This window comes from Schistocerca piceifrons, chromosome 8, assembly GCF_021461385.2.
Source record: "Schistocerca piceifrons isolate TAMUIC-IGC-003096 chromosome 8, iqSchPice1.1, whole genome shotgun sequence".
NCBI lineage: Eukaryota > Metazoa > Arthropoda > Insecta > Orthoptera > Acrididae > Schistocerca > Schistocerca piceifrons.
The window spans coordinates 287,815,036-287,837,572 of record NC_060145.1 but is presented as its reverse complement, the minus strand read 5'-3'; the positions used below and the strand labels follow the sequence as shown (position 1 = coordinate 287,837,572).

The window sequence follows — 22,537 nt, the reverse complement described above, 5'->3', positions numbered from 1 at the left end:
ACTATGTAGACGCACGCTTTGATAGGAGGTGGGATAATTTTTAATTTATCCATATTTTGTAACAATGTATCAGTTAAGCTATCCAATGTTCTTATTGAAATGAAATGATGGTATGGCATTGTTGGCCGGGAGGCCCCATGCGGGGGAGTTCGGCCGCCGTATTCAAAGTCGTTTTTAGTTGACGCCACTTGGCCGACTTGCGGGTCAATGATGATGAAATACACACAACACCCAGTCCCCTGCCAGGAACTGAACCCGGGCCCCTTGCGTGGTAGGCGGAAAGGCTACCGCTGCGCTACGGAGGCGGACAATGTTCTTATTTAAAAATAAGGAATTGTATCTACCTTGTCCTAATCCGTATTCATCTGTTTTAGTATTAATCTGAGGCGAGCAACGTGTAATTCTTGATAAGGTGATGCAATTCATCGGCCACCATGGTAGCAGTCTATATGCAAATTTGCGTGATCTGTCATAGGACCTGCCTTTATTATCTTTTCATGATTTATGAAGTCCTATTACAATTTGTCGTACGCATTTTACGCACGCCAGCATTGGCGGTTCAAACCTTCATTACCGATACAAGGTCTAGCCTCACTCTATTAATGATTGACCACGAAAACCAGCTACCAGTCTTTCTATCATTTCATTTTCTTTATCACAACGTCTCCTGTTCCTTATAATATAGCTGCCATCAGTACAATTAGTAAAAATTATTTTAATGATTCACTCCGATCCAGAGCAGAAATATTATAGGAGTGACCCCCACAGGCATGAATAGACTCTCATATTGATTGCAGAAATGAAGCAGACCACCTCTTGACGAATTTCTTGCTATCCCTGAAACACATGCTCTGTAACTGCATGAAGATCACTGACTGAAGGATCGTATGAAAATACGCGTCTTCCCATCATACCCCTGGGATGCTCCATGGGCATCATATTAAGGGACTGAACAGTCCAGTCAACGACTCAACGCATTTCTGATGCGAAGGTCAGTGGTGTCTCTCGAATCATCCTGCTGGAATACGCTATTTGGAACGCCGATCGTTCAGCCTACCTTCTACGATTATCAAATCAGTCCTGCTGTCATATCCAGTAGCTCGACTATTTGGAACGGAGGTTGAAATGAAGTAAGCAGCATCCCAGCAGTTTGGTAGCTGTACAGGACCTAATCGTGAATGAGTGACTTCAGCTAGATATGTCATACCTGCAGAAACTTGTGGACACCCCACCTCGCTGAGTTGAGGCCATTCCCAAGGCTATACTCCGTACGTCGAGAGAGAGCTCTGACAGCTGGCAGTGCAGTTGCCAGTATTCGACACGGACGGGTCGCTTGCCAGCAGAGGGCGCTCAGCACTACAGCAACACTGGAGCGTTGCCACGGTAACGTAAACAAAAGCTCACGCTCTGATTGGCCGTCGTGGATGCGCGAAGCACGTGCGCCAAGGCCGCGTCAACTGTCAGAGCTCTTCTCTCGCCTGACGCACTGTAGAGGCAGTGGGCATGGTATCAGCCTCAAATCCACTGGGCTACTAAATTTCTGTCGAGTAAAATGTTACAAGAGTCAGCAGCGTGGAGGCATCTGCGTGACTTCCGTCACGTATATCTGCTGTCAACAATGCATCTCTGCTATCAGCATATACCCTTACTTACCTGCATGTGACTAACATGTATGTGGCTAGGTAGTTCAACGACGGTCAAGGCGTGGAAATCTGCAGGCCGCTCGGCTGGTCTCTGCTTTACTCGGCACTTCTCGGAACTACTCGGTACAGCGCGACAATTCATTTAGCACAGCTGTGCGACATTTCTTAATTGGCACGAAATTCTTAGTTCGGCAGAATCGTGGTGTTCGCGCTGTTTACTGCTCGTTATTTGTTCGTGATGTAAAGAAAGTTCACAGGTCCAGTGGCTATTTGCACTAAAAGAGGCAGTCTAGTGACCTATCGTCACAAACCTTCAAAAATGAATGGAAATGACAGAAAAGAAGGATGACATTTCTCAATATCTACCACGTATTCGTAGAATCGATGGGTATCGTAAATTTGCAATGGAGCGATATTACACACGATGCAGAAAGAATGTGGAAGTTAACTGTTGTTGTTAGAGCAAAAAATTACAGCGACCGACCGACGAGATTTGTACTAAATTTAAGGCATGGAGCACATTGTGGGGTCCTGCCCACACGTCTCTTATAGAGTGCCTAAGGGATGCTGCGTTCTCGGAATGCTACACAACAATTCAAGCAAATAACTTTGGTATTTTTATTTCAATAACGCAGATTGACATTACTTAACTTTGAATTTACAATGGTGTCACAAGCGATGGGCTACATGCAAACAATCTGAGTCGTTTGCTGTATACATCGTCCATGTAAGCAACTGGTATGGATCACAAGTCACTGCTTTCGTATTGCTCCCCTAATACTGGGCGAATACTGTCCGGTCGAGGCTGGCAGGAGTGGCGCTTATATTCTCTTCGGCTAGAGGGCGCTTCTGTCGCGGTGCGGTCCTTGTCAGCGGGCTATTGGCTGACGTCTCACCGCCTTCTTTGCTCTTGCGATCTTCGTCTTCGTGCCGGCGCATGTCGATACTCCGTCTTCAGGCCACAAGTGGCCCATCGGGACCCTCCGACCGCCGTGACATCCTAACTGAGGATGCAGATAAGAGGGGCGTGTGGTCAGCACACCGCTCTCCCGGTCGTTGTGATGGTTTTCTTTGACCGGAGCCTCTACTATTCGGTCGAGTAGCTCCTCAGTTGGCATCACGAGGCCGAGTGCACCCCAAAAAATGGCAACAGCGCATGGCGGCCCGGACGGTCACCCATCCAACTGCCGGCCACGCCCGACAGCGCTTAACTTCGGTGATCTCACGGGAACCGGTGTATCCACTGCGGCAAGGCCGTTGCCAAAATTAGTGGTATGAATAGTAGTAAATTTTCTAAAATTCCACGCATTATTACACCGTCAATTACAACAGTTTGCGATGAAACTGAATGAAGATTCTGGGTACTTCATATGTTACTGAAAAGTACGTTGCTTGAGTCAAGGAGCAGGCCTGGAACGTTTTTTCGATTTTAGACCCGCTTTGTTGAAGTTATGAAGGAAAGAGGACGGCAGGAACAAAAATTAGAGCCTGCGGAATGGATTGCAGGCCTCACATTTTAAGTGGCTTTGACTGCACACTGCCCATGGTAAGACAGTGCTAGGTAAGAAACAACTTATTCTTGATTTGATGGGGATGCATTTAAGAAGAAAATCGCACTGTAGAAGGGAAAAATTCTGAAAAAAATACAGTCTATTTCCCTAAGATCATTGGCGTGAAAAATACGTGTGTTTTGAAGAATTCATTGTGGCCTTGAAAAAATTGCAAAGATAGTCTCCTAAAAGTTTCGAGGGGATCGCCGATTTTGCATCTGTTTCAGAGCTGTTTTCGAGACCGTTTCTCCTTAAAGTTGACAGTGCCCCTGTGCATGTGCAGATAGAACTGATTGAGCTGCAATGTAGTTGCTGTTAAAAAGACTAATTCCTTTGTATTGAAACTATCCAGGAGACCTACATTGTTCTCCTGGTGGGGAGTTTCCACGTCTCTACAATGAGGCTGCAAACGCGGTCAAGTATTTCGACCAATATATGCGTGTGAAAGCCTTTTCTCCCGAGTTTGAAAGTAAATAAGTCACAATTATGTGACCAGCTGAGTGCAAAAATCTGCGAAACTGTGTGCGTCTGTCCGTACGCCGACAGTTTGTACCAGACAAAAATTATATTATGTATTCAGCACACCAAAAATAATTTAATAATGTTAACGATTTATTTTGCTTGCGATAGGTGTTGTTGAGAAATATGAAAAAAGAAACCTAGTCATATCTAGCGCAACTGTATTGCCATTTACATGCAGTGCATTCATAGTTTCCCCCTCTTCCCTTTCGCCGGCCGGAGTGGGCGAGCGGTTCTAGGCGCTACAGTCTGGAACCGCGCGACCGCTACGGTCGCAGGTTCGAATCCTGCCTCGGGCATGGATGTGTGTGATGTCTTTAGGTTGGTTAGGTTTAAGTAGTTCTAAGTTCTAGAGGACTGATGACCTCAGAAGTTAAGTCCCATAGTGCTCAGAGCCATTTGAAACTCTTCCCTTTCCTCACAGCCAGACAGTGCTGTGTGGTGTTGGGGGAAGAGTGCATCCAAGTGAGAGGAACGGCATCTGGCCAACAACTGCCATTAACATCGCCAAAAGCCGTAAGAAAGTGTCGACTCCGTAGAGAACAGGAAAAGGAAAAGAAGAAGAAGACTCACTACAATCACATTTTCTTCATTTATTTTTCATTGTAAATGTGTTCAGATGAGGAAATTCAACTAGTATATTGCTATTGGAAGTAGAGAGTGATGCAACTTATAAAAGAGCATGATGAAAGGTAATTCCTCTGAATTTTTTATGTGAAAACCCTTAAAGCTTTTTAAATAACATAAACATTGCTAACATTCTACATCTTCATTCTTCATGCGTATGTATTTGCAGCCCTCTGCCGACACAAGTCACCGAATTGTAGTGTGTAACACGGTGGTGTCCAAAGTAACTATGTCGCTGAGCGAGAAACAGCATGCTGCAGTAGAGTTTCGAATTCGAAGAGTTCGTTCACACACGGAGCGCGCTCTCGTTCAGCACGATAGCGCCAGACCACACACCAGCGTTGCGGCATCTGCAACGATCCGACGCCTTGGGTTCACTGCCATCGATCATCCTCCATACAGTCCCGACTTGACCCCATCCAGATTTCCACCTGTTTCCAAAACTTAAAGAACACCTACGAGGGCTTCACTTTGATAGTGATGAAGCAGAGGTGAGATTGTGGCTCCGTCAACAAAGTCAAACGTTCTATAGTGACGGTATCAACAAACTGGTATCTCGTAGGGAGAAATGTGTTCGTCGCCAGGGTAATTGTGCTGAGAAATAAATATGCTGATATGAAGAATAAAGATGTAGAATGTTAATAACGTTTGTTTTACAAAGAGCGTTCAAGAAGTCTTGCACAGTCGTCTCTAATTTTTTTTATTTTTTGCAGGAGGAGAATGAAATTTTTTGTTAACATCCTTGGAACATTTAGCTATAAGTTGGTATATAAAAGTATTTTCTTTTATTTACAGGTGAGCCATAATGGACCGTGAAGTAGATGGCAGGTTGCGACAGCGGTCGGTGATGGATCTCCTCTTCAAGGCCTGCGATGACTCTGCCATATCGACTCACAGGAAGTTGGTCCCTGTTTATAGGGACGACACAGTGGATTGCAGCAGTATATGCCGATGGTTGCAGAGGTTTAAAGAAGGTGATTTCTCTCTACTGGACAATCCACGATGCGGTAGATGATCGGCGGCAGTGAGTGATGTGGGTAAGGAGACCATTGATCAAATCATCCAAAATGACAGATGTGTGACGACACGACAGCTTGCTGAAATGACTCGTTTGTCATTGGGTAGTATGGTGTCACTTGGTACAGTCACTAGGGTACAGAAAAGTCTGTGCATGTTGGGTTCCTAAATTGTTGACAACAGAAATAAAAACAATGAGCAAGAATGAGTGCGTGGTTCTCATGAAGACCTTTACTGAAGAGTGGAAACAGTGTTTTGACGGCGTCATTACCAGGATGAAACAAGATTGTTTTTGTCCGAAGCTGACAGCAAAACCCAATCCATAGCGTGGCGTCATCCAGGTTCCCCTCGGAAGAATAAACCAAAACTTTCACGAACAGCAGGCCGAAAGGTGATGGCCTCCTTCTTTTGGATCAGTGTTGTGCCATTTTCATTGACTTTTTAGAACCTGGCTCAAAAATTAACCGGGACCGTTAATGTTTGTCATTGGACAAGCTGCGACGTGCCATCAAGACCCACAGACCACAGCTTCAGGGTCAGCTCATCGGACTACACCATGACAATGCCAAAACCCATACAGCCCTTACGACGCAGGAGAAAATCAGGAAAATATGTTGGAAAATTGTTCCTCATCCTCCCTACAGTCCGGACATGGCTCCGTCTGATTTTTACCTCTTTGGTCGTCTGAAGACCCACCTGCGGCGTAAAACATTTCATAGTGAGAAAGACCTCATTTCCTGTGTCAAGTGATGCTGTAGAAGCCAATCCCCAGAATTTTACCAAAGTGATTTACATCGTAGAAAGAATGTTGGGCAGATGCATCACAGCTAATGGAGGCTACATTGAGTAGACTCAATGTATAGCTAAATGTTCCAAGTATGTTCACAAAAACTTTCATTCTTCTCCTGCAAAAAATAAAAAAATTATAGAGGACTGTGCAAAACTTTTTGAACGCCCTTTGTATTTTAAAATGTTTAAGAGTTTTCGCAATAAAAAATTCAGAGGCACTGGTTTTCAGCAAGCCCTCGTAGAGATGTGTACACAGACGACAGCACCAGCAATAAAGGTAGTTCTGAGAATAATTATTATTGTAAGGTATGGTGAGGAAGGGGGTTGGTTAATACTTTTTAGAGCTGGAAAACCAAACTGACTGCATAGCTAATTCACATAACACACCATTGGAGAAAAAACATAAGAAAAACTGCTAGGCAACTGAGTAAGTTACAGGTCCAGAAATCTATTTAAGAAAAATTTTTTTTGCAAATTTGTGGTAAATTCCTATGGGACCAAACTGCTGAGATCATCAGTCCCTAGGCTTACTCACTACTTATATCTAACTTGAACTAATTTACTCTAATGACAAAACACACACACACACCCGTGCGTGAGGGATGGCTCTAACCTGACAAAGGGTGAGCCGCGCGAACCGTGGCAAGGCGCCCAAGACCATGCGGCTACCCCGCGCGGCCAATTTTAGAAGAAATGATTACTGTACTGAACTGTGGAAAATAAATAACAATTACATTGCTAGAAAGAGAGAAGAATGTCTACTTCTACAAGGCATATGTTTCAGGTGGTGGTGGTGGTTAGTGTTTAACGTCCCGTCGACAACGAGGTCATTAGAGACGGAGCGCAAGCTCGGGTTAGGGAAGGATTGGGAAGGAAATCGGCCGTGCCCTTTCAAAGGAACCATCCCGGCATTTGCCTGAAACGATTTAGGGAAATCACGGAAAACCTAAATCAGGATGGCTGGAGACGGGATTGAACCGTCGTCCTCCCGAATGCGAGTCCAGTGTGCTAACCACTGCGCCACCTCGCTCGGTGCATATGTTTCAGTTGGTACTGACAAAGTTACATTTGTCAGATTCCAAGAATACAGAGAATATCATTCAGGTTCGCTGAACTGGATTTCCAAACCCACGGCATGTTAGAGACTAAACTCTTCATTTCAGACAATAAGCATTTTGCGACAGTTTACCCACTGAGATGGCCTGCAATGTCCATTGTTGGTTTGAGTCTATATTATATAAATCTTTTAATTATTTCACGTTGTTGTAGTTTCATAAGCATTGTTGCGTCTACGTTCAATAAAAATGCTCGTATGCGCAGCACCGATAAGAGGTGTAGCGTGTTCCCACTTCTCCAGGCATTCTGAGTCCAAACGTTTTCGCTTTCCACTCAAACCAGTCTGGCGACCGGCACACATACAAGCGCACGATTAAGATAATTTCGTCCTATTAATGTTATCTGCAATGACCCTTAACGACGTCGACGTATCCATTTTCGATGCGAACTGTCAATTAGGACTTGTATGACTGGTCTTTCTCGTTAGGCCTCGTGGTAATGGATGTCCCTCCCTGTAAACTCCACTACAGCGTTTATATCTCTGTGGGACGATAATGAGATATTTTGCTTCTTTGTGGCAGACAGATTACTTCTTAGAGACGTAAATTGTCAATCCAAATGAAACTGTTCTGCGAGTCAATGTTCACACTGCCCTGCACTACTCTAGTGTCTTAATTCTATGGAAATTTATAGACCTCTGTAGTCGGCCAGAAAGGAAAGGTAGTGTAATTTGCAGCGGCGGTAGCTTCACTCTATAATCGTGTTGACAAGTAGCGCGTTACGGAAAGAGCATATCAACAGGCATAATCACTGACAATGAATGTCAGTAATCACTTTCGTGTGGAAATCATGCTGTCAGACAACGAGGGCTGATTACCTAGTTTGGAAAAATTAACATAGAACCGAACCTTTTTTTTCTCAAAAACCATGCTTTATTGCTGAATTTATTACTCCACTGAGTTGACTGGTCCAAATACATTCAATTTTTTTCTGATGTTTTTCAATCTTTGCATAATATTCATTTACATCACATGCACTCTCTTCACGTGCGAAAGCTTCTACTTACAATCCATTTTTTGAAGTTATAAAGTCATAGAGCAACCAAATATGTGGAAATGTGGTGTGTGGGAAGCTACGTCGAAGCCCAGATCGTGCAATTTTGCCGTCGCAATGGTCCAATGACAGCGCGTTGTAAGAGCCAGTCACTGTTTTCCGCTTTAACAAACAGACAACAGCGAAGAAGTCCTGTGGGTCTCATCTACTCGTACAAAAACGATAAGTCACCCCTATATTTCCAGTTAAAAATATTTATCACTATTTTTTGACTCATGTTTGACTTCGCAAATCTGCTGTTTTGACTCGATAGTAACTCAGAATAAGGTTTTTTTTTTTTTCAAAAAAAATGGTTCAAATGGCTCTGAGCACTATGGGACTCAACTGCTGAGGTCATTAGTCCCCTAGAACTTAGAACCAGTTAAACCTAACTAACCTAAGGACATCACAAACATCCATGCCCGAGGCAGGATTCGAACCTGCGACCGTAGCGGTCTTGCGGTTCCAGACTGCAGCGCCTTTAACCGCACGGCCACTTCGGCCGGCGTTTTTTTTTTTTTTTTTTTCATAAAAGGTGCTATTTACATCCATGTTTGTTTCAGTAACGACTATATTATGAGGATGAGTAAATAGTGAAAAATAAGAATTTTTTTCATGGTGAATCTACAAAACATTTACCAGGCAGTAACGGTAGATCACGCTTTCGTCTACAACAACATGTCTCCAGTAATCCTCCAAATTATGCGCTCTGCTTTTCCGAACACTATTTTGAAATCTCATTCCAAGAACGTTCGTACAACGGAGACTTTTGACTGACCTACATCAATTTTTTTTAAATCTTTATTCAACAACAATATTACCAACACATCATAAACCCAGCACCTACTACGAGGGTTGGAACTTAAATAGTGGCAACTATTTATTCACAACCGATGCAAAAGAGTTACATGTTTGCACCTGTTATGTCCTTCAAAGTAGTCACTAGCGTTATGTAGAACCCGTTGCCAGCGATGTGGAAGGCGTAGTATACCGTTAGCAGAGCCTGTTCTGTTGATGGTGCGAATGGAGCGGTCTAAAGTTATGGTGATTCTCGTGTACGACTGTGATGGTGTTATCCTGACGCGTTACGTTCCTCCACGGCAGACCGTCAGTGCACAGTATTACTGTTCGTTTTTTGGAGCTTTTTCAAAGAAGCGGCGACACTTTCTGCGCAACCCACCCATGATTTTACACGACAATGCGCGGGCGCATACAGCGCAAGCTGTGACTGCTCCGTTCGGTCGACGGAACTGGGAAGTACTGTACCATCCACCATACTCCCCGGACTTAAGTCCTTGTGACTTTGATTCCGAAGATGAAGGAACCACTTCGTGGCATTCGCTTCAGAACTGTTCCAGAGATTCGACAGGCAGTAGACCGCTCCATTCGCACCATCAACAGAACAGGCTCTGCTAACGGTATACTACGCCTTCCACATCGCTGGCAACGGGTTCTACACAACAATGGTGACTACTTTGAAGGACGGGAACAGGTGCAAACATGTAACTCTTTTGTATCGGTTGTCAAAAAATAGTTGCCCTCGTACATAAGTGGGTCGTAAATATTTAAAATACAGTTGTTAGCAGCGTTTTATTGTTACAGCAGTGTTAGATTCTCTACAACATTTTTTTTAAATTCTTTATTCTGCAACTACATGATACATTAGTGGGTCCTAATAATTTATACTTATGTTACCAATACTTCAGCTTATCTTAATTATGATGATGATGATGATGTTTGGTTTGTGGGGCGCTCAACTGCGCGGTTATCAGCGCCCGTACAAATTCCCAACCTTTGCTAAGCCCAGTCTCACCACTTTCATGAATGACGATGAAATGATGAGGACAACACAAACACCCAGTCATCTCGAGGTAGGTGAAAATCCCTGGCCCCGCCGGGAATCGAACCCGAGACCCCGTGCTCGGGAAGCGAGAACGCGACCGCGAGACCACGAGCTACGGACTTGTCTTAATTAGTTACTAGGAATGTTAGTGTTATTTCTGTTTCCACTTTGGGCATTACTAAGTTCTACTGGTATATTGTTCTGCATGTTTCTTTTATTGCTGTGTTCTTAGAGTTACTGGTGTTTTCCTTTATCTACTACTTTATTAGCTAATCTACTCTACCTGCAGCGTTACAGGTTTGCTAGCGTGTTATAATCCTACGTTACTGGCCATGCCCACCCAGCTAATCCCAGTGGGCGTGCCTCTGGCACCGGGCTGGCCCAGAATATTTGAATCGCTGCAGTTCTATGCTAATGGGATTATCCTATCCTTATGCTACGTCGAACATAACACTGATTCCTACTGTAATGTCCGGTGAGTGACCTGATCAGATTGAATGTGCACCCTCCCCCTAGTCCGAGACGTGGCGGATCCCAGCCTTTAAGCGTCTGGCTAAGTCCACGCCTCGGCGGAACAAGACAGGTGTACGGAGTCTAAATCGGGTTTAACCTATTACTGATTGTTCCTTAAGAATTCTTTTAAAACTTTGCTCGATATTTCGTTGGCATGTTTATTTAGGATTTGAAAATGGTCCTCTTGCCTGAACAGGTGATACGTGTCGTGATTTGGTACTTGTTGCCTTAGTTGTGCCGCTACATCGTCGAAGAGGTGGCACTCATACACCACATAGTCTGGGGTGCCCTGTGTGGCCCCACAGTCACACGTTGGTGTAGCCCGCTTCCCAAACCGGCATTGGTAGGCCGGGTAGGGTCCATCCCCGGTAAGGAAGTGCAGCAGTCCTCTTTATGGCTTGAAATATTTGAGCTGTAATCGCGCCATAATGTTGGGCAGCAATTCGTGAGCCGGCCGAAGTGGCCGTGCGGTTAAAGGCGCTGCAGTCTGGAACCGCAAGACCGCTACGGTCGCAGGTTCGAATCCTGCCTCGGGCATGGATGTTTATGTCCTTAGGTTAGTTAGGTTTAAGTAGTTCTAAGTTCTAGGGGACTAATGACCTCAGCAGTTGAGTCCCATAGTGCTCAGAGCCATTTTGAAGCAATTCGTGTGTTCTACGACCCGTTTCGTCGTTATCGCACTATTCCTGCCAAAGCTGCTCTCCTCCCTCCCCCCTACGTTTAATTTCAATTTATTCCCTACGTGAATCCCAATAAGTTCGACTATTTTGTCCCTCTTCTCCTTTTTTACCCAGTACCGTGCCGCCTGTTCCCTAATTTTTATATCAAGAGGACAGAGCCTCATTAGTACTAGTAATGCTGCCCCAGAGTCGTCCTGTATGCCCCTGCAGAACACAAGAACGTATTTCGCTGCACCCTTCTTAGGGCCATGGCCCTCGTGAGCCTTTGAGCCTAGACTCCTGACCCTATCCTACAATTGATGTCAGAATTCTATTATGGTATAATTTTATTAAGTCTGGTGCCAGGTGGAAACGTTTATGTCCAATCCCAATCAAGTTATTAAGTGTTTCTAGGGATCTTTGCCTCACAGTGTCAATATGTAATGCATAGTTCCACTTCTCATCGACGACTACACCTAGACATCGGGCCTCACGGCGCCGAAGAACTGGTGAGCCGTCTATTCTTACTGTTGGGTTCCTTACGAGTTGCCCCTTATGTAGTAAGTATGTGGACTTGCTAGACGAAATTGTCATTTCTGTTGTATGGCATCATGTAGTCAGGATGGATACTGCCCTTTCGATTTTCGGTTACAAGTCCGCGTGGCTACGACCGCCAACCAGCAGGATGAGGTCGACTGTGTAGGCTATGCCCTCTAGCACATCGTCGCTGCTCTGCAAGTTATCCAAGAGGGGTTCCACATTTATGTCCCAAAAGAGTGCCCCCAGGACAGAGCCTTGTGGACACCCCTTTGTAATCTTTTTACTGATTCTCCCCCTGGACACTCCTCCTCCCGAGACAGGTTGTCAAAGGAGCCACTGATATCCACCATTATGCCGACAATGTATTTGTTTGGAGCTGAGTCACAGACCTCTGCAGCCAGGACGATGGCATCAGACGCTGATCTCCCGACCGAAAATCGAACTGCCTGTCACTCACCCCACACAGTACGCAGTGTGCCGCCAGTCTGTCTGCTAGCAGCCCCTCAAAGTTTCCCCAGCTGGTCCAGTAATCAAATAGGCCTGTATGATTTTGCTTCCTTTGGGTTTTTATCTGGACGTTTCTTGATTATTACTATATTTGCCTTTTTTCAAATGCAGGGGAATTTTCTGAGCCTTAGGCACTCATTGTATAACTTAGTGAGAGGTGCCATTAGCTTGGGGGGGGGGGGGGGGGGAGGGTGGGGGGGGGGGGGGCAGGAATTGCACCACCTCCGCTGTGATGCCGTCTGGCCAGGAGGTTTGCCCTTGTTAAGGGCCTTTATCTGGGCGCCCGCCTCCTCTTCAGAGAAGGGAAAATCCATACTATTTTTCCATAGTCCTGTTGGTCTTCTCTTCTAATTCGTTGTTGTACTTCTGTATCATCTTCCTCTCTGTCGTCAGCCAACAGGACAACAATTTGTGCAAGTAAAAAAAACATAAAAAAGTAGCTAAAATACAAATTATAAATTATCCTCTAACTGCCTCCTTCTCTACCAGTGCTGTAGGGTATTGCCTGACCTTTAATGGGTTCATGTGGATTCACTTTGAGTGAATACTCAAAATTAGACATCTCTATCTAGTTTTTCAGATAACACATCTTTGTTTCTACTCAATAATTGATATAATTCTGCCTTCTTATCCTTTGTAGCACTTACTTTACTCCTTATGTCTTTCTTAATCTCCATCACATCCATTAAACACTGTGCTACATGCAAACTAGCCACCAATTCGTCATCATTGAGTGCATTTTTGAATTTAACACTTTTTCTTCCCTCAACATTCAGTTCTACCATCTGGTTCTTACAATTTCCATATGCCTCATATTTACTCAGGAAATCAATCCCCAACATCAGATTCTTATTTATATTTGGGATCATCAAAAATAAGTGACTAAATACTTCACCTCCAATGTTTACATCTAGAATGACCTCCTTTCTCATTGGTTTACTGAAAGTTCGTGTAGCAGTTTTAATTCCACCCCTGTGACTGGAAATTCCACTGTTTCCCTGTTCTTAATATGATCATAAAACCTCTCTGCCACCTCAGACACAGAACTTCCAGTATCCACCGAAGCAGTTTCACAGACCCCTGCCACACCAACAGTTATTATTGGCTGCACCTTTTCAATAAAATCATGCTTCAATCCTGTTTTAGCCAACAAATCCTCCTCTATCTCATGAACGCAATCTTTAGTCACGGTGAACACCTGCTATTCACTAAAAGATTCAATATCCTTATTCCCTGAAAATATTACATCAAAGGCCTCTTTAATTCCAGAGTTTCCTACACTCAACCCCACTAGCTTTTTAGCAACCCTATATTTTTCTTTCTCCCAGGTCTCTGGTATCAGCTGCTGGTGAACCTTTGCAAAATTAACCCAGTCATCAGCATCATAATCACACTCACCTTTCCCCACCCATTCAGTATTTAGCCCCTCATGCATGACTATCTGTTGTTCATCGTTACACTATCAAATTTTGGATTTCCTCACTAATTGTATCTTTATTCACAGTATTATCATCACCTATACCATCTTTTCCCATCATAAATACACATTCTTCATCCAATGATTTAACATCTGTATCCCCATTAAGTATTTCCTTGTAAACATGTTTGAACACCTCATTTTTCCCTACATAAATCCCTGATTTGCCTGGCATAATCGTGCTTACTAATCTCCCAATCGTCAGGTGCCCACTTCTGAAACCATTTTGCACTGGCTATCTAATCAGCAGAATCAAAATCGCTCTCTGTCTTATTATCCCATGCTTCCTTGAAAAAAATGTGTCTGCCCAGCTTCTTCACTCATACCATTAGCAATTTACTTGAATCAACAGAATCCCTCACAGTTTTAACCACAATATCAACACCTGCAGCTCCATTCTGCACATTAAAAACTTCACCCACAACTACTGCTCGTGCATCAGTTACAGGAACTATAGCCTGCTCAATGCTACATTCCCTATCATTACTGGAGTAAGTGCCTCCACATACATTAACAGTTCATTTCGCAGCCTTGTGCTACATATCAACATCATTACCCATGATAACATCTGATACAGGATCTACTGCCTGCTCACTGTTTGATACATTCACTCTGGTGGGGCACATATCTTCCTGTATATCTCCATCTACAACAACATTTGAATCAGGCACTGTGACCCCCACATAATTACCACTGGTGAAAATTCCATTGTATTCAATACATTGCTATTTCTGCTGTTATTCACATACACTCTCAACATCACAGCACGCATTTTCTGCATCATTATCCCCTACATTTTGATCCCCTTTTATTTAACAAACCCTCAACATTTAATTCTTCCTCCTGATTCCTACATTTCCCATTATTTTTACTCCTAAGGGCCTCCTCTTATCATGCTGATTACCCATAATTGCCTCCATTACACAAATCCTTTTTCCCCTCATTTGTTTATTTTTATCATCATCAACAAACCCCCCTTTGGTTTGCCTATAATTCTTATTCCCTACTTTCTCTTCCTTTGTTCCACTGCTTTTGTTTTCATTAAAATACCTCCCATTTTTGCCCAAAACTATTAGAAGATCCACAATTATTTCGCCCACAATTATTTTCCCGTCTCATGGTCCTATTTCCTGCATGGTTTATTGATCCAAATTGGACCCTAAATCTCAGTTTAAAGAATTTTGTCCTTGTGGTCCCCTTGCATTAATTTCTCCTCTCCCATGTCTCTGTCTCTGCATTGGCCTTTGATCACTCCTGTTTCCATTTCCCCATGCACCTCTCTGGCACCTGACATCATCACTAAATCTTTACCTGTTATGCCTCCAAGTTTCATTTTGAATTCTACCTCTCCAATAACCATTCTGATTTCCTTCCCTTCTTGAATTATGGTAGTTAGTATCCCAACTCACGTTATTTCTTCTCTCTCCATTATTCCTCTCATTATTCCCTGATTTATTACCCCCTGTGTTTGGCTTATAGCACATTGCCTGGTCCATCCTCTCAATAAAATCCAAGAAATTTTCTATAGAATCTGTTGGACAATGTTCCAGTTCCCGCTGTACATTTTTGCTTTTGCACTTCCATAAATTTACTGTTTTTAAGACAATCGCTCGCCACGGCCCCAGTAGCAACCGCCAGTCACGCGCTCTGCGGCGGGAAACTGCCGCTCTAATCTCCTGCCACAGCTTGTACGCTCACACACTGTGAAAAATATTTTAATTTGGGTAAAGGCTGTTATCACCAAATATAATAGAAAGTTTAAAATCACTCCCATAATAACGGACAATGCTTCACTCATGAAATCAGCTGCCATATTTTTTAACCTTTTCCATGTCTCATGCTTTGCACATTCTATAAATCTCGTTGTGCAACCTGAGCTACAAAATTCATCGCAGAAAAATGTTGATAAGTTCAAAAGGGCACCTGCATTCATAAAAAAAGGCTTTATTTTCCTTGCTGAGACTCGATTTTCTAAAAAAAATAAAAGACCAGCCTCTAACCCGTTACCTCCATAACAGGCAGGAATTCTTCAGCTTTGGGGGTAGTTCGATGGTACCATCAGTCAGTGCAAGGGATATCAGGATGTCTAATCTGAAAGTACGTTACTTGGTCCTGTTATGTGGCTTGAAATAATTAGGCACCCTACAAAATTATGAATTAGGGATTCAATGAGTATTGAATCAAACAAGAATCACAATTAATCCGCTTTATGACGTTACAGTGACTCGTAAAGCATCTGACAAGCAATAATAATGCCAAAGAAAAAACTCTGACAAAGAGGTCTGGTGTAAAATTCTGATAATCACTTTTAAAAATGAAGCAATTGCGATCGTGATTTTGTACTGCGATTGTCGTCACTTTAGTATAAAAGACAAATAGTACTAGAGAATGATATGCGTTGCATCTGTGGGGGGAGTTGGAAGCAAATCGGTCGTTCAAATGTGAAAGCAAGTCTTCATAGTCAAGCATGAGGTTACTGAAATTCTATCTTAGCTATCCCTATACATAATCTCACTGTCGTGGCTTTATGTCACCATGACAAACTATGGGTGTAGGGTGAAGCGGCAGTAGAATCAGTCATGGGCAGTGAATCGACTACCGTCGCCTGCGGCTAAGTTCGAACCAGCCCGAAATCTTTCTAAGCCCCTCAGCTCATCTGCTTAGGGACGGCACCTGGCAGCGTCACAGTGTCACAGGCCAGTGGAGCAGAAGTCTCTCAGCGAAGACCCCTACAGACGAAGAAGTCGGAGAGTTGAATGCCGAAAATAGGGTAACTGTAGCAACTGATTCTTAAAAGGAAAACTCTTATTTCTGCGTTTTACGTCATTTACTCTATTTTGACTGCCTGGACTGCGGATACTTCGAGTGCCGACCAGTAGAGAGACTCCTTAAGAGACGCTGATCCCCTTACCTGAGTTGTTCTTCAGACGGTTAACCAACAATGCTGGTGGTGAAAGAGGCATGCATCTCACGCTCTCCTTACCTAGGCAGCACTGTCGAGGTACTCTCTCTAACTTCTAGTTTATTTACATTAGCCAAGCCTGGCATTCTTATACTGCATTAACACATTATTGTTGTGGACCTGATTCTCGGCGACATTCCATATTTACAAATAGGTCCCAGACTGTGGGCTCTCACTCCATTTTCTAGATGTTACCTCTGCCGGCCGTGTTGGCCATGCGGTTCTAGGCGCTTCAGTCTGGAACCGCGCGACCGCTGCGGTCGCAGCATTGAATCCTGCCTCGGGCATGGATGTGTACTGATGACCTCAGAATTTAAGTCCCATAGTGCTCAGAGCCATTTGATGTTACCTCTGGCGCCCAATGCATAAAAAACAGCTTTCTACGTTTTGCTCACAACGATCCGTTTCCTGGACCTTGCTAAAAACAGCATTTCGTCCTTTCTGTCGAGACCCACGCTCGCTGACTAAGCTTTTTTTCCCCCTTTATTGAATTTCAATTCCCCCCCGAAGGGGGCGGGCTGGCAGCAGCTTAGTGCGCTGCTCTGCAGCGTACAGACTTTTTTACAAACAGAAGAAGAAAAGAAACAAGAAAAAAACAGGCGATAAAATGGTGACTTAACGTGTAAAATGGCGGGAAATTGTGGAAAGTTAAAACAGAAAGCAAAGGGGTTGGCAATGTTAATAAAATACACAGGAATCAGACAAGTAACAAGGTAGACACACAATTTAAAAAAAAAAAAAAAAAAAAAAAAAAAAAGCATGGCGACAGTCTGGTTTCTGTTCGCAAGAGATAAAAAATCACACCCAGCGACAGTATGATGGCCGTTCGCAACACTTCCCAAAAGACACACAACACTGAACATCACTGTAAAACACTGCACGAAAATGTCGGCACGAAGATGACACTCCCTAGCCAAGGGCAGATGTTGGGGGGGGGGGGGGGGGACCTGGAGGAGGGGGAAAACAAGGAGGGAGGAGAGGAAAAAACGAAAAAGGGGGGGGGGAACCAAAGGAGGGAGAGGACGATGAAGGGTCTAGAGATGGAGGGTAGGGGGGACACAACAGTGAAGATGTGGCAGGGGGCAGGGATGGGAGGGGAGAGGAGAGGAGCAACCAGGGGGTGAGGGGCATCAAGGCGGGGGGAGGTGTAGAGTATGCAGATATGTTCGAGGAATAGGAGCAGATGGAGGAAAGGAATGAGATCATAGAGGACCCGCGTGGGGGACGGGAGGCGTATACGGAAGGCGAGGCAGAGTGCATAGCGCTCAAGGATCTGGAGGGACTTATAGAATTTGGGGGGGGGGGGCAGATATCCAGGCGGGACTGGTATAACAGAGGATGGGACAGATTTAGGATTTGTAGGTGTGGAGGATGGTAGAGGGGTGCAACCCCCATGTCCGGCCAGAGAGGAGTTTGAGAAGTCTGAGGTGGTTGTGGGCTTTGGATTGGATGGAGCAGAGATGAGGGATCCAGGTGAGAGGACGGTCAATGGTGAGACCAAGGTAGGTGGGGGTGGGGGTGAGGCGGACAGGATGGGCGCAGACGGTAGGGAGAAATCCAGGAGCTGGAAGGAGCGAGTGGTATGACCTACGATGATTGCCCGGGTCTTGGAAGGATTGATTTTCAGGAGCTAGTGGTTACACCAAGCAGCAAAAAGGTCAAGGTGATTCTGGGGAGGGCGTTGGACCGTCGGAGGGTAGGAGCGAGGGCAAGGAATGCGGTGTCATCAGCATATTGCAAGAGGTGTACTGGAGGGGGGGTTGGGGCATATCTGCCATGTACAGGAGGTGGGGGAGAGGCGAGAGGACAGAGCCCTGGGGCACACCTGCAGAGGGGTAGAAGGTGTGGGAATTGGCATTATGGACGGTAACATAGGAGGGGCGGCGGGAGAGGAAGGAGGCCATCAGACGGATGTAGTTGACAGGAAGGGCGTAGGTTTGGAGTTTAAACAGGAGACCGGGATGCCAGACACAGTCGTAGGCCTTTTTGAGGTTGAGGGAGACAAAAATGGCAAAGTGACAGGAGTTAAGCTGGAGGGAGAGGAGATGAGTGAGGCGGAGGAGTTGGTCATCTTCAGAGAAGGAAGGTCGAAAGCCACATTGGGTGTCAGGGAGGAGGTGGTGTTGGCAGAGGTGGTGATGGATGTTCCGGGAAAGGATGGTTTCCAAGAGCTTGCTGAACACTGATGTGAGACCGATAGGAAGAGGTATCAGATGGAGGCTTGTTGGGTTTGGAGAACATCAGGATACGGGAGGTTTTCCACAGGTCGGGATAGAAGCCAGTGGCAAGGATGACATTGTAGAGGATGGCAAGAACTGAAAGGAAGGAGGGAGGGCAGTAGGTGATGCAGTCATGGCCAGGAGCAGCATTGCGTTTAGTGTGGAGTGTGAGGCTGATGTCCTGTGTAGTGATGGGAGTGTTAAGTTCAGATGGTGGTGTGTGGCACAAGTACTGGAAGCTAGGAGCAAGGGCAGGAACAGAGGTTTTAGTACGGTCCATGATGTCAGGGAAGACGGAATAATCAAAGTGGGGATCATCTGGGATGGAAAAACCATCAGAGAGGTGAGAGGCAAAGTGGTTGGCCTTACTGAGGTTGTCAGGAAAGGGACAGTCATCAAGGAGGAGAGGGTACTGGGGGGTGGGCTAGTTCCCAGTAAGGAGGTGGAAAGGGGACCAATAATTGAAAGATTTTATGGGCAGCGTGGTGCTGAGTTTTGCACAGGTCTGGCGCCAGGCACGGCATTTCTTCGCAGTAAGCAGGTTGCGGATGTGTCGTAATTGACGGTGGTGGGTAAGTGTATCCCGGTGATGAGTGCGGAGAAAAGAGCAGTAGAGGGGGCGGGACTCTCGGAGGAGAAGGACAGGCTGTGGAGGCAAGGTGGGACGGTGAGGGTGGATGGCTTTGGTGGGGATATGGGTGGCGACAGCGTCAGACAAGGTCTGGTGCAGGAAGTCACCAGTGCGAGAGATGTCATCAGGAGATTGGAGGGTAAGGTCATGGCCGTCAACCTGGGTGTGAATGGAGTCCTGGTAGGCATCCCAGTTGGCACGGGAGTAATCATGGACAAGCTTAGGATGGATGTCAGGGCAAGAAGTGTTGTGGGGAGGGTGACCATTAGAGATGGTGAGGAGAATAGGAGTGTGGTCACCGACAATGAGGTCAAGGACATCTGCAGTGATGCGCCCAAGGAGGTTGGGAGAGGCAAGGACCACATCAGGAGTGGTGTTGGATTCGGGTCAAGTGTGCTGAAGGAGGGGAACCAGGTCTCCCTGGAGGGTGGTGATAAACTGATGCCACCGCTGGAGGTCGGCAGGATCACGGCTGTGGATATTGAGGTCAGCGGCAATCACGTAGGTGGAGAAGGTGTGGTCAGTGTGGGCCAGGAAATCGTATGGGATGGGGGTGCCAGGGCGGACATAAATGGTAGCACAGGTGACGGTAAGGGTGGGGAAGATGAGGCTGAGGGTGAGATGCTCAGCAGGATTGTTAAGGAGAGGTTGGGGCCAGACAGGGAGGTGCTTGAGGTGGCCTATAGCAACTCCACCATGTGCCACAGGGTACAGGTTATCGGTGCGGTGAAGGATGTAAGGAGCTGTGGAGATGGAGATCTTGGGTTGAAGGAAGGTTTCATTTAGGACAAAGGCATCCACGCGGTGCTGACGGAGGGTGTGGAGGAAGAGGAGTTTGTGGGTGGGCAGGGAGAGAATACTGTGGTACAGGATACGATAGGGTTGTTGTACCATCAGAGGGGAGAGTTAGACGAGGTTGGTGAGGGGGGTGAGGGTGAAGTGGGCCTGGTTGTGGGAGTATGTGGCATAGGTGGTAAGATGGAAGATGGAACAGGCAGCGACGGCAATCTGGGAAAGGGTGTGGGAGCACTGGAAGGGGTGGATGTTTTGGAGCACAATGGTGATGAAACAGATCATGTCCTCTGCAGTAGGTGGAGGACGGAGCAAGTTGTTGGGGTGGATGGGGTCATCAACAGGACGGACAGGAACGGTGAGTGACTGGAGGAGGTTTCGCTTTACACTTCGAGAAGTAGGTAGGATGTGGTTCATTACAGGTGTTGCAGGAGGGGGGAGAGGTGAGGTTGGGGCAGTCCTTGAGGAAGTGAGAAGCTTTGCAGTGGGGACAAGTAGGGGGGTTCTTGCAGGCAGAGGTAACATGGTCGTTGTATGTGAGGCAGCATTGGCAGCAGTAGGATTGGACTGGGGAGTGGGAGAGGCCCACCTTATGACAGCGATTGTAGATGAGGGCTCTCTCGGTGAGGAGGCGGTCAATGGAGGAGGAGGATTCAGTGAATACCCGCATGAGATAAGTCGGCCCGGCATCATTGAAGATGTGACAGGCCGAGCAGATTTTGATGTCCAGCTGGGAGTTGAGTTCTGCTAACACTTCAGCCTCCATGACCACGGGGTTAAGCTTTGTGATAACAGTGGTGAAGGTTGGCGGACGTCGGGGAGGTTGAGGCTGATGGGGAGCAGGCATCAAGGAATTGAGGGTCAGGATTGGAGAGGACAAAGGTGTGGGTGGCAGGCGTGGCAGGGGCGGCGGTCGGGGTCACGTGCATGTGGGTGGGTGGGTCACAGGGATAGGGGGTTTTCTTTGAGGAGATTTCATGGGAAGGGTCAACATTTGGGCGCTTGGAAGGTTTCACGGTCACGACAGGGTGGAGAGGGGGCTGGGGGATGGGTTGCAGGGGGATATGGCGGGGGGCAGTACCACCCTGAGCAGCGGATGACGCAGAGGGAGGGTGTGAGGGTGTCACAGAGACTGTGGAACGTCGAGCCGAAATCCGTGCTGGCTTGGAGCCTGTTGAAGGCGGTGCAGGGAGCGGTGGAAAGTCAGTAGATGTCGATGGGGCGACAGTGATAGGGGAGGGCGAGTTGGGGGTAGTTACAGCCGAAAATGGCGCAGGGGTGGGGTGGACAGGGAGATGATGATGATGATGTTTGGTTTGTAGGGCGCTCAACGGCGCGGTTATCAGCGCCTGTACAATTTCCCAACCTTCGCTCAACCCAATTTCGCCACTTTCCTGGATGATGATGAAATGATGAGGACAACAAAAACACCCAGTCATCTCGAGGCAGGTGAAAATTCCTGACCCCGCCGGGAATCGAACCCGGGACCCCGTGCTCGGGAAGCGAGAACGCGGCCGCGAGGCCACGAGGGGCGGACTGGACAGGGAGAGAAGGAAGGACAGGAAGGGGGGTGGAGGAGGAGCTCCATGTTATGGTGGTTGGAGCCGCGGAGGGAGAGGTGAAAATGATAGTGGTGGTGGGTTGGGACATGGTGGCGGCGCGCGAGAGGGGGGCGGCGACCAGGCGGCGGCGGCGGCGGCGGCGGCGGCGGCGGCGGCGGCGAGCGGCGACCAGGTGGCGGCAGGCGGCGACCGGGCGGCGGCGAGCACCGGTAGGCGGCGACGAGGAGGACCGGACGGCGAGCAGTATTGACGGCTTGCAGACAGCACGGCCAGGAAAGAGTAGGGCTCTTCCACGTCGAAGATACACCCTGAGAGTAGCCCAGGCAGTGCGAGTCCTCGATGAGGAAGTGAGGGAATCCAACTCTCGAATGCTGGCTAAGCGAGAGGCAGGCGCTTAAATAATCTATTGGGGGCGCCACTATTGACTGCTGGAACCACATGTTCCACTGTGGCGCCCTCACATTAAATGCGGTCAGGGACGCGCGCGCCGCCCCAGCTTACAGCGCGATAGTGCAGAGACCTCTAGGGGTCTTCGACGT

General features: G+C 46.6%; 1 pseudogene; it reads right to left on the bottom strand.

The window, feature by feature from the left end:
• Window positions 1-2,787: 2,787 nt before the first annotated feature.
• On the bottom strand, window positions 2,788-2,905 carry LOC124712632 (annotated as a pseudogene).
• Between the last annotated feature and the right edge of the window lie 19,632 nt (window positions 2,906-22,537).